This window comes from Sorex araneus, chromosome 5, assembly GCF_027595985.1.
Source record: "Sorex araneus isolate mSorAra2 chromosome 5, mSorAra2.pri, whole genome shotgun sequence".
NCBI lineage: Eukaryota > Metazoa > Chordata > Mammalia > Eulipotyphla > Soricidae > Sorex > Sorex araneus.
Window position 1 is genome coordinate 134,532,146 of NC_073306.1, and position 13,246 is coordinate 134,545,391.

Sequence of the window (13,246 nt, forward strand, 5' to 3'; positions counted from 1 at the left end):
CACTGCCTTCTGCGGGGAGGGGCCTTTGCTCTTCTGATCTCTGATGGAAAGCGTTTCTGCAGTGGCACATGCGTTTCCAGACCGTCTCGCTTAGCTACTGAGTATCACAGATCCAGAACAGGGATCTTCAAGCTCGGGGAAACCTGTGATGGTGCATTAAAAAGCTATCACAGCTTAACCCCAAAGCACGGGCATGAGAAAGGTGGAGAAAACCACTCTGATCTGGAACCCAGGTGTGACTCTGAGTTGCTCCAGGGGACACCGGAACAGAAGATGTTTCCGCTCTTGAATCCCCAGGCTTGTTGGCAACATTAGTTTCCATGTGGCTTCCCACCCCACTCAGACATACAGGAAGGACTGAACCGTGCAGAGGGCCTTGGGGGGGGAGGGGGGAGGAGAGACGATGCTTCATATATTCCGACACTGAAATCTCTCAGATCACTTCTCTTGTCATCCTCCTGCAATACACACCCTTTCCAAGAAACCCAGGATCCTTATGTTTTGAGTGACAGGAAGTGGGAAAAGGAGATGAAATCAACCTGCTGCATTGAGCTCTTCTGAAAAGGTCTCCCCCCACCCCCACCCCACCCCCCAGCCCCAAACTACCGATGTCTGTTGCTGAAATTCCCAGCCCAGATTTGGTATCTTGGTTCAACATCTGATTCCATTTGATCTCTCAGCCTCTTGCAGGACAGGTCTGAGAATGGCATAGTCAGAAAGGGTCCCTGGCAAAAGGATTTACCCAGCAGGACAGGGTCTGTGGGAGTTGCAGCCCCCGCTGGGGGGGGAGTGGGGAGGTGAGATGGCGGGAGGTTGGGGGGTTGATAGTCCCAAGCACTGTTTGGGGACCTGGGCTTGCTTTGTGAGTCGCTGGCTATTTGTGACCTGTGCATGGCTTGTCCCTCTGCAACCAGCAGCCCAGAGGTGAGCCCCACCTGTCTGCTCGCTCACCTGTCTGGCCATTCCCAGTGGCATCCCCTGCTCCCTCTCAGCCCCACCCCATCCTGTCAATCCCCCCACCTCCCATCCTCAAGGAGGTGAGAAGTAGATCTTGGTGCTTTGTCATTCTCAGGCAGGTTTCTCATTATGTAAAAAGCAATTATCATTCACAGAAAAACAACTCAATGTGTGAAATGGCAAAATCATTCGAACAGGGCTCGGAGGCTGCAGTGGGGGGCTGCAGAGCCCGTCTTTGTGTGGAACTCAGATCTGGGTGCCCCACTTTTAGCAGCACGTGCTCCCTCTCTCCCTGGCTGCTGCGTGGGGCAACGCACAGCTCCGCCCTCTCACACCTGCTGCTCCCCCGGGCCCCGCTTCCTCGGCGCCAACACTCTCCACCTCCTTGGTGTGCATTCTGTATTTTATTTTTATTTTTTGGTGTGACCACACCCATCTGTACTCAGGGCTCGCTCCTGGCTCTGTGCCCAGAGACCACTCCTGGGGCGGCTCAGGGTCCCAGATGGGCAACCCACTAGACTACCCTTCTGGCCCCTTCCGTGGAGAGTCGAGCCACATCACCCTTTTGAGCTTCCCGCCCAGCTTTCCAGCTTTCTTGGTTTCCCGAGACTGCGGCTGGGACAAAGAGACACAGACCCCGGGAGGCTGAAAATGACAATGAAGCATCGCTCTGAGTTCTAAAGGCCGTGGGTTCAAAGCCAGGTGTGGGCAAAGGCATCATTCTTGGAACACATCCGTGGATCGTGACCCGTTTGCAGAAACTTCCTGCTATGTAACACTCGGGCCACCTGGATGCATTGCTCATTGTATAACATTGAATCCATTTCTTTACTCTTTTTGTTCTTTTTAATGCAGTGCAAGGGGGGTTGGCGGGGGACAGAACCCAGGTCCTCAGACACAGGCTACTGCTCTACCGTGGAGCTGCATCCCTACTTCGACAATGGTGAAATTTTTTAAGCTTAAATGATGATATCTGAAATGATAATCAAAATGATATCTGAAATAATGTTTTTATTTCATTTCTTTTTTTTTCTTTTGGGGGCTGGAGCGAGAGCACAGAGGGTAGGGCATTTGCCTTGCACGTGGCCGACCCGGGTTCGATTCTTTCGTCCCTCTCGGAAAGCCCAGCAAGCTACCGAGAGTATCTTGCCCGCACGGCAGAGCCTGGCAAGCTCCCCGTGGCGTATTGGATATGCCAAAAACAGTAACGACAAGTCTGACAATGGAGACGTTACTGATGCCCGCTCGAGCAAATTGCTGAGCAATGGGAGGACAGTGATACAGTGCTAGTGTTTTTGGGTCACCTCTGGCATTTCTCAGGGGCTGCTTCTTGCTCGTGCTTGCAGGTCACTCCTAGAAGTGTCCAAGGGACTGTGTGGTGTCAGGGGTTGAACCCGAGTCTCCCTCATGCAAAGCTGTGTCCCAGGTCCTGGAGCCTCTCTGCCTTCATGGTCCATGCAAGGGTTCTCCTGCTCTAGTTGGGCAGCAGGTGGAAGAAGGTCACTGCATGTTTTTGTGTTGTTGTTTTTAATTGAGTCACCGTGAGATACACAGTTACAAAGATGCTCATGATCAGGTTTTAGTCATACAATGATCCAACACCCATTCCTCCACCAGTGTCCATTTGCAAGGACCCCAGTTTCCCTTCCCCACCCTCCCCTCCCCCAGCCTGCTTCTATGGCTGTATGGCAGGCACTGCCCCTGCCCCCAACCCCTCTCTCTTCCCTCCACCCCCCTTTCTGGGCATTATGGTCTGCAACACAGATACTGGGAGGTTATCCTGTTTTTGCCTTTACCCACTATCAGCACGTAAGTTCTTATCCCGGGCGATCACTTCCTACTATCTTTGTCACAACGGACCCTTTTCTGTCCCAGCTGCCTTCTCCCCCAGCACTGGAAGCAAGCTCCCAAGCGTAGACTAGGGTGCGAGCCTGGCCTGTCCCAGCTCCTGACCGTGACGGCGGTACTGGCCTTGGAGGCATAGCGGCCTGATTGCTGCCTCCGTGGCCACAGGGCCTCCCCCCAGGAGTCTGTCAGGCATTGCCCAGGTCCTGTCCACTCCCCTTCACCCCTAAGGGTGACACTCCTAGTCGATGGCGATGCACCTAATGCCACTATTGCACCCTACGTCCAAAGGAGGCCAAGTCCCTGGGAAGGACTTGAGCGTATCCCGGGGGTGGACCCAGGAATCAGTTCAATCCACGGCCCTGGGTTCATCCAAATAAAATCCAGCATCCGACCATCCGTCCCCTCCACACCCTTCCCAAAGCTCAGCTCTTGGCTGTCTGTCCGGGTTCAACTTTTCCCTTATTTCCTCATTCTTTCATTCTCTAGAATCAAAGCCTTCCATCAGTTTTATGCCAAGCTTCTTCCCCCTTTTCTTTCCCAATAGCACATGTGTCCTGATTCACCCGTGTCTGTTCAGCTGCCTCAGAATCGGTGGTGATTCTGGTCGGCCGTGGCCTCTGGCTCCTTCCTTAGCATTTGCCACGTGGAGTTTATTCGCCTGGATTTGTCAGTCCTTCCGGGCTGTTTGCACGAGGCGCACGGGAAGGCTCTGTGGCTGGATTAGGTGCGAGCAGAAGCAGTGATGGAGCAAAGAAAGACAAAGTTTTCCTAATTGCAAAATGCACAGTGATGATGGACTGGAGCAATAGTCCAGCGGGTAGGGCATTTGCCTTGCCCTAACAACCTTGGCCAACCCAGGTTCAATTCCTCCGCCCCTCTTGGAGAGCCCGGCAAGCTGCTGAGAGTATCCCACCGGCACGGCAGAGCCTGGCGAGCTCCCTGTGGCATATTCGATATGCCAGACAGTAACAACAAGTCTCACAATGGAGATGTTACTGGTGCCTGCTTGAGCAAATCGATGAGCAACGGAACGGGACGACAGTGCGACAGTGCTAAATGCAAAATGGGGTGTGGCGTGATTGGTGAGGCTTTAAAGACACCCATGGGCTCTTAATGCTTAGAGAGATGCCAGAATCTCCGTCGCTGACTCCCCTTGGAGTCTATTTGAGATTTCCTGGTGTATTTGGTCCCTTGAAGAGCAGGGAAGGAAGGCTGGTACCCATGGGACTGAGAAACTAAATACCCACGGAGAAAGAACCAGAGGGGTAGGGGAAGGGAGGCGGAAGGCGAGAGTGCTCAGGGCCATGGTCATGGCGGAAGGGGCACGGGAGCTGTTCTTTCCTCTTACTAGTATTTAGCTCCCACACAAAGGAGAAGGGCCCGGAACCCTCTGTGGAGTCGTGCATTAATCCTCATTAGTCGTCGTTCAGCTGGATATGCTTTCCCCACACGGCCTGGAACAGGAAGCGATACCTTCCCAAGAAGGATAAATGCCTTATCTCCTCGCTCACCTCCTCTGGAATACCTAATGGGCTGCGCTGGGAATCCATGTGGTTTATCATCCCTCGGAAGGGCCGGGCCGGGCCCTATTGAAGGCCGCTCGACCATGAGTGATTTATGGTGTTTTCTACCCCTTCACGGTGCGGGGAGGCAGTCACGTGGGTAGAATTCCATCTGTCCCCTACGCAGCCCCTTTAATTAATGATTTATCTTATTATCTTCTTTCCTGAAAGGGGGGGGGGGGAAGAAAGAAAGGGCTTTACTTTTACTTCTCCCGGTAAAATGACTGGCCACCGAACAGGGTCATTATGTAAACGCCAGTGACAATGAAGTTGATGATGGTAGAGAATATTTTGGGTCAGAAGAACCCCCGGCTCTTAGAGGGGGAACATGAGTTGGTGTTCCCGGCCTAGCCAAAGGTCAGTGCTTACACACACACATTCACTCACACTTCCATGTGCACACATATTCACACACACCTACTGACACAAACATATAAAACATTTGTATATGTAACACACAACTCATGCATCCTACATACTCATACATGCAGTCCTCACATTCACATATACACACATTCATACATGCCTATGTATGTATCTACATATATAGAACACATGTAAGGCACATACACATACAACATAGAACTTACATAGACCTACAAACACTCTCTCCCGGACGTGAATATATATAATACACACATACTTATACATGCATACATACTCTCATACATATATGCTTATATACTCACGCAATCATACATGCACACGTTCACACATACCTATGTATACACACCCAACTGCGCAGGCGTCAGAAAACAAGAAAAGAAACAGGACCTCTTGCCTGGCTGGAAGGAGCAATTTATCCAGCAATGGGGCAGTTCGATGCTCTGAAAAAAGACGACTTCTTATTAACATGCAATTGTCACCACGTTAATAATGAAATATTGATCTGTTCCTGCTTAATGAAAATCAACTTATTCTAATTTCCCCCTGGAAAGAGGACCACTTAGAGTCTTACTTCAACATCTCGGCATGGTCCATCTGTGTGTTTTTTATAGTTGTATTTATTTTTTAGGACATACAGCTGAGAGCCAGGGAGGGAAAAGAGAACAAGTAATAACAAGTCAACCAAATTTATTTTTCTTTTCTGCTCTTGTTGAAATCCAGTCAACTGATTTAGCAAGGAAATCTTTCCTGAAACACTCACAATATAATGATCCTCACTGAATTTATGATTAAATGATTACAATATTCTTCAATAAAAACACTCTTTTGTTAGAAATGCAAACCCTCAAACCCTCTCTCACACAATCTGAATCTATAGCTTGATCCGTAGCTGCTTACCAAGGTGTGTAGATATTGAAATGCAGAGTGGGTAGCAGTCACAGATTTATTTGAGTTGTGGGGCACGATTTTACACAGAGAAACTCTGTCTAATAGCCTATCTTAATTAGCTGCCAATTTTGTGAACTATTTGTTTTGTAGTCACAGTTTCTTTACTCATTTCTTTACCTGTGATTTTGAAATTATCTGTGAAACAATTTCTTTTGGATATTAGGGAAAGAAGCTGATGACTTGCCTTGTAAAAAATGGAGATCGCCTTGATTCGCAATTTCAAATGTAAATATTTTAAGGTCAGGCCTCTGTGAAAAGAATAATTCACAAGTCAATACATTGTTCCCTGCCACTTGTACATTTATTAACCTGAGGCATAGGCAGAGGGTGAGTGAGCGGGACTGTGTGTGTTTGAGTGTGAGTGGTAAATTTGTGTGTGTGTGTGTGTCTGTGTGTGTGTGTCTGTGTGTGTATGTGAGCTCTGGTTCCTTTTATTGCTTCTGTTAGGCATTGTTGCATGGAGGTTCACATAAACATTTATATAGGTTTTAGAAAACAGTTGTTACTGAGGAAGAACTCTTTTCTGTTTACACAAATTCAGAACAAAGAAACATTGCTCCAGCTTCCGGTAATTGACATGTGGGCGTGTTTTCCAAGTCAGTGACTGGAAGAAGTGAGTGTCTGAGATTTATTTTTGACAGGACTTAAATTACTGGTAGCCTGACACATTTTTGAACAATTACTAGACACCGAGGTGTTTAGAGGAATAGGTAGTTTGTTGGAGGGATGGGGGAAGTTTTGCAACGGTTAGAACAAAACAATTTTCCATTTGATTAGTAAGATGCTAACACTTACATTTATATCACTAAACAGCACAGCCGTGGTTGACTCCCCCAATGATAGCGCCTCCCCCACATCCCAGACACACACACACACACACACACACACACACACACACACACGCACGCATGCATGCACGCACGCACGCACAATAAAAATCCTATGTAAAAATTCATCCACTCGATGAGTTGAATCATGGGAATTTGAGAAAGAGCGGCCTGGTGGTTGTCAGTTTCCTTCCCTTCTCCTGCCCCCAGCTCTGTCCCTTAAGGACACTGAGGGGAAGCTTTGTCCTGCTTTCTTTCAAATGTCTCAAAAACTAGGGCTTAATGTTCGTTAATTAGCAACTATCTTTCGGGAGCTTCTCGACATTGTTCCACCCGCCATCTGAACTCCGACTGGAAAATTAGAATTCACAATTGGTGCACCCCTCGTGTCCCCCCAAGATAAAGCGACCACAGCTGCCACAATTGGCAAGACACCGGCATTCCAAGTTCTCCAGAAAGTCCAAGCAGTCTGCTTCCTCCCCCTGCTTTTCCTGTGAGTGCCTCGGATGGAAATGAAGGATGGCTGCGTTTCCAGTTCCCTCCACGGATATTTTCTGTGGTTTCTAAAGCCAGGCGGGCTGGGGGCGGGAAGGCGGTGTCTGTCTCGGGATTTACCTGTTCCCGTCACTCTCCGAGGCGCAGATCAGGAGAGCGGAGAGCTGAGGTCTCTCCTCTGACAGTGCTGACGTGGGTGTGTGATCACTCACCCCCGATCTTGTTCCTGTCCCCTGAGTCCAGACACATTCACGGAGTCGTGTCCTCTGACGACTCCTAGGAAATCAGTCAGGGCTGAGCGTAGCCCTTGGGGGGAAAAAAATATTCCTTTGCCTTCATAGGAAGGAAGGGAGGGAGGGAAGGAGGGAGGGAGGGAGAGAGGGAGAGAGGGAGGGAGGGAGGGAGGGTGGAAGGAAGATGTTGCATTGCCAGAGCCTAAAGCGTTTGTTTCCAAGCTAAAGTAATATTCACCCCGAGTCCCCTAACCTACACCCCAGAAGGCATTTTAGCAATTTTCTAGAGGCATTTTATTTGTCACAGCTGAGAAGATACTTTTTTGTTTTGTTTTGTTTTGTTTTTTCTTTGGTGGGTGGAAACCACGGGGGTCACGGAGGCCGTTAAACCTCTCACAGGGCATCGGACAGCCCCCACGACAGAGAATGACGTGGCCTCAGCCGCCCTCTGGGCCGGCAGTGCACGGTCCTGGTGAGGAGCGGCGAAGTATCGCGGCTTCCCGAATGTTCTGTGACGCCACATGGCTGTGATCTGTGGAGCCCTGATCCGCATGTCCAGATCGGAAGGATATCAGAAATATCAAAAATATGAAGTTGAGCAAGCAGAGGTGATTCACGCACCCCTGGTGCTTTCTGCGGCTCCGAAACATTCCGTTGTCCACGCAATCCAGCTTCTTTAAAAAGAACAAAAGGTGCAAAGGGCAAGTAACGTCGGCACAGACAAGAGCATGTTAACTTTGCTGCAGTGTTAACTACCGCGGGGTCGGGGGGGGGGGGGGGGGGCGGTGTGGGCACTGAGCCCTGGTCTGCTCCCGCTGGAGAAACAAGTTCTGTGCAGTGTGGCCCAACTGGGAACGCTGGGGAGGTTTGGGACATGTGACCCAGCCAAGTTCTGCCCCTCCCCTCCTCGCTTTGTCCGCTGGAATAATGAGATTTTCTCTCTCACCTACTCAGTGTCCCTTGTCCAGGAGTGCAAAGGGCTGATGATAACTGATTCCCATCCTGTGTCGAAGGACCTGTCAAATCCATCAACTATTTGTAGATCTGAATTGGCAAGATCAAAAAAGAAATGCTTTGCGTCTCTTCTCTTCTCGGTTGGGTGCTTTGATATTTCCCCAGAAACTTCTCCAGAATTCTTTGGGGAAGTCATTTGAAGAATCTGGAAAGGATAGGAATGGAGTGTGTGAGGCTAGACCACTTCCTCTGGCTTACTGGGGTCAAACTGGTGAATTCACAGGATGGAGAAAAATCATTAGTCTTGAGGCGGGGCGGGGGAGGAGGATAAAGGGATATACTGGTACCTACATATCCTTCTATCCATCCATCCATCCATCCATCCATCCATCCATCCATCCATCCATCATGTAACCAGCCAGCCACCCTCCTACCCATTTGTCCACAGACATTTACATCCACAGATATGGAGATATATCTAGAATACAATTCAACTCAGCTTAACATTATTTCTGGATGCTGGGATATTGGATGATTTTCAAACTTTTTGTAAAAATTTTTTATTACTTAAGCATATTAGGTACATGATATTTTTAACCATGAAACTTTTTTTTAAAAAGAGGAATATATGGGATGACCTAATGGACATGTTTTGGCAATCTGGGAAAACTGGTTTAGTGGTTGAAAGCAATGCTTCCCATAGCCTAATAACTCTGCCAAGTTCAAAAGAATTGGTCTATTTTCAGTTTGGGTCTCAGTTGATTGATGTAACTTCTCATTCTGAAATATGCGTGTTTATTATAGTTTTCCACTGACCTCACTGTTATGTTTACTATACATTAGCTCCAAGTAGAGGCCATTTATCATCAGGATTGGTTATAGGATTTCTTTGGGCCATAATTTTGCTACAGACTAGGATGTCCAGTGAAATGCAACATGCTTTTCCAAATTTTAAGCAATCTGGCTGCAGAGACAAGAAAGGAAGGGATGGATGCTGCCTTCCCAATTCTAAGGCTATAAACAAGGTGTATGTAACTGCTTGTCTTCCTAATGGCTTGGATAAACTCCTGGGCATATTTTACCCTTCTGGGTAAATGTCACTTCCTCTGTGAAGCCCTTCTTGATTACTCCATGCAAAATTAGATGTGTACCCCTTTGGCTGAGAATATCAGTATTTTCTTTTTTAGTGATCTGCTAGTGGACTCAGGTAGAAAAGCGATCACTTGCCAAAATAACGCCCTCATGGCTCTCTCCTTCCCGCTGGACTGTGGGTGCTCAGCAGGCAGGGGTCAGAGTTGATAGGTCTGTGTGTCCCCGAGCCTTCTTGCTCTTCCACTCACCCGGAAGTGAATTGGTCAGAATACAAGTCAGAAGGAGGCAGGAGACACTGTGGGTGTGAACGTCAGAGAAGAGAGTCGAAGGTGAGAAAGTAAGAAGAGATCTTGCAAAACTCATATTTGCTGCAAAGTTCAATCAGCCACAGACTCAGCAACCAACCAGGCAGAACTTGCAAAGCAACGAGCAAAGCAAGGAAAATAGGGGCTGGAGAGATAGCACAGCGGGGAGGGCGTTTGCCTTGCACGCGGCAATCTGGGTTCAATTCCCAGCATCTCATATGTTCCCCCGAGCACCATCAGGAGTAATTCCTGAGTGGAGAGCCAGAAGTAGCCCCTATGCATTGCTAGGTATGACCCCCTCCCAAAAAAGAAACGAAAATAGCAGTGGCTGTGCTGGGGTCAGGGACTTGGCACATAACAGAGTCTTGGTGTCGTGGCATCAGTTGAAGGCGTTGTTACAAATCCCAACAGAGGGCCACAGGCCTGGCTTCGTCCTGCAGCTCTGAGGAGCCCCACACTGCAGAGGAAGGGGCCGGGCTAGGGGAAGCAAAGGAACCGTCTGAGGTTCCAGTGGAGGTTCTCGGTCATGGTCCTGATCTCTGCCAAGGGGAGTGACCCTGATGGTCAGTGTTCTTCCTGGTCAGCCCCAGCTGCCCCATCTCCTTGTGTGTCCTGTGCTTTCACCACCTGGGCAAAAAGCTCCGCAAAAAAAAAAAAAAAAACTTACATTTTGAAATTTTATGACAAAGATTTGAATGTCATCCAAAGAGTAGTTTAGGCTCTAAACATCCCTGTCAATCTCGGCTGCCGTCAGCAGGAGATGTTTATCTCTGCCATAGATCACCGTGATGGGCCCGGCCTCAAGGCCCTGAGCTGTTATGATGAGGATGGTTGGGGAGCTACTGGGTCATGCAAATAGGTCCAAGGGAGACAGGTGGTCTCGGGCACTGCCTTGATTGCCTCCGTTGCCTTCAGGTGCGTGGACTGCTCCGAGCAAAGCAGCCCCCTCTCCACCCTCTGTGACATCTGTGCAATGGGAATGCGACTAATGAGTTGTACTTATCACACGAGACACTCATCTCCGCAGTGCCCACGCATTTGAGCCCGGAAGGGACTGGATGCTAGGAGTTAGGGACAGGAAGGAGATTTGCTGGCGGATCAGGATGTGGCATCGTTAGGCTCACAGGACAACCCTGGACAATTCCCCGCAGCTTGTAGATACCTTGGGTAGGCAGGGAGAGAGGCAGAGCACGTGCCAAGACCCTCTGCAGGAATGAGTTAGAGCAGAATGTTCTAGAAACAGAAAGCAGGCCAAGTGTGACCAAGGGAACACTGAGCTAGTGAGGGTGCAGTGAGAGGTGAGAATGAACATGGGGGAGGAGAATGGTGGCTGCTGACCCAGCTTTCCCCAGGGTGGTGAGTGGGTCCCGGGGACCCGGCCATCAGGCTGCATGCAGGGGGACCAGCCTTGAGGAGCTGGAGGGTGGGGGGTGGGACTGGGCTTGCACCTGGGTATCTATGCAGCAGGCCACGCCTCAATTCTATTCTCTAGGGACACAAAAAACATTAATTTTGGATTTTTTGGCCCCTCGGTCACCCATTCTGGATTTCTGTGTTCTCGGGTGGAGCGAGGTGGGACTCCCGCAGACAACACTTCAGGCTCCTTTCAGCCCCAACTCCCTGTGACATCCTTCACCGTGCTCTGTGGCCGGGGAAAATAAGCCATCCCGGTGCAAGGTGCCAAGGAATTGCATGATGTTTCTTAGGGAGGCTGGAGTTTTACGAAACAGGGATAGCACAGAAATCCCCAAAGACTGTGGAGCTGTTACAGTTGCCCCAGAACCACACCAGGAGATGCTTAAGGTCGCCGGGACTGTGGTGAGTGCAGAGGAGGATGGTGGAACAGAAAGCAATGGGGGTTGAGAGTGACAGTTGGTGGCTGGCTGCAGTGGCGTGAGCAGAGCTACTGCTATAGGGCTGTGAGCATTCATGCACCTTTGGATTTGACTTTCTGAGTTCATGGGCACAGGCCAGGCACTGGGGACAAGGATCGGCACAGGAGCTGGACTTTGGGTTGGAGAGATAGTGCAAGGCGTTTCCCTTGAGTCCAGCCCATTCTGGTCCCATCCCCAGCACAACGTGGTTCCCTAAGCATGTGGGGGTGCAGCCCTAGGGGCTTCTGAGCACCACTGGGTCTGCCTGAGTATGCCCAGCACTGCAGAGTCCCCAGGATCACAGCATCCTTGGACCCTGGGCTAGTTGATAGAGAATAATTGGGGGAGATTCCCTAGGTGTCACCCCTGGAAGACCCCTTTCCCCTCCAAAAAAATAGATGCTTCCTGAGACATGAGTGGTCAAAAGCCACATGAATGGACAGAGAATTGGGGAGGCCAGGTAGAGTTGGCCGTGAAGGAAACCCTAGAGATGCATGTGCGGGAAGATAAGATGCAGGGAAGGGCCCGTCTACTCAATAGACTCTCCTGGGTCCAGTTTAGTGGAGGGCTCGGGTGAGCCTCCTGCAGGCTTGGAAAGGAACAGCCAGAAGCTAGAATCGCCAGCACCACACGCACCGGGGCTCCCTCTGGGAAGTCTTTAAAGGAAGGCTGATAGGCAGGACCCCCTGTGCCTTTCCTGAGTGTCCAATATTTGTATCAGGAAAATTAGGGTTTAGAGATGGCGGACGGGTAAACATGGGTGGGAGCGGGGGAGAACTCAGCCAGCCACTGCAGCTATGAATCCAAGAATGTGGCATAGAGATTCTCATAGAAGAGAGGGTCCTGGGGCTTCGCTAACTAGTGGCAGCTGTGGGACTGATCGGAGAGAAGGAGGAGCAAGAGCGAGGAGAGGAGCTGGAGGGGGGCGGGGCCAGAGGCGGGGCGTGTCCACACCGAACTAATGTGCAACGTTGCTGACCTCGGGAGAGAGGGTATCTCGGAGGTGGTGGCGCAGAGGAGCCAAGAGCAAGTCGCCAGGGAGGGTAGTGGAGGCACCAGATGAGGCACGAGGAGCAGAAGAAACAAAGGCTGACAGGGTGCCAGGGAGCAGAGCAACTCATAGGTCATCCGTTATCTCTGGAAGGGGGTGACTAATGTTTGCATGACATCACCCTGGACGAAATTAATAACAAATTTCCTGAGAGTCCCTTGCGAGGCTGGAGTGGGAATTGGCTGCTGGCTCTCCCCCATCTTTCCTGCAATTTCTTCGATTTGTAAACACTTCAATCTCAGGGCACTGCGCGGAGAAGTGCAGTACACCCCGTAGATAAGGTGGGGTTTGAGTGGGGGGGGGGCTTCTGTTTTCCAAACCCTTCCGTGGAAGATCCCCGGGAAGCCAGCCTCTTTAGGGAGGGGAGGGCGTCCAATGTAGCGTTTCTATGACAGCCCCGTTGGGAAGGAGAAAGATTGGGGTGAGGAAAAACTCCGATCCATCACGAGCCCAAACGCCCTGTCTGTTCCCGCTGGCAGGGACTTTTCCATGACCCAGAGATCTAAGCCTCTAGTCAGTGTGAAGGGGTTTGTTCAAACGAGGGCTGGCTCGGCAGCTTTCCTACTTAAAATTTCAAATGATACCTGTTCCTTTCAGGAGATTTGCCAGGTTCAAGGAACAATAGGATCCCTGACAAATGATTCCATCCTCCAGAAAACGTTTCTGGAATGAGGGAAAAGAGAGAAACCGTTACCATAGGCAAGTGAATGTGG

At 50.0% G+C, this 13,246-nt stretch overlaps 1 protein-coding gene across 3 annotated transcripts in view; it reads left to right on the top strand.

Annotated features, from left to right (window-relative positions):
* TSHZ2 (teashirt zinc finger homeobox 2) overlaps window positions 1-13,246 on the top strand; it is a 499,906-nt gene that overhangs the window by 92,754 nt on the left and 393,906 nt on the right. The gene's annotated exons all lie outside the window — the stretch shown is intronic.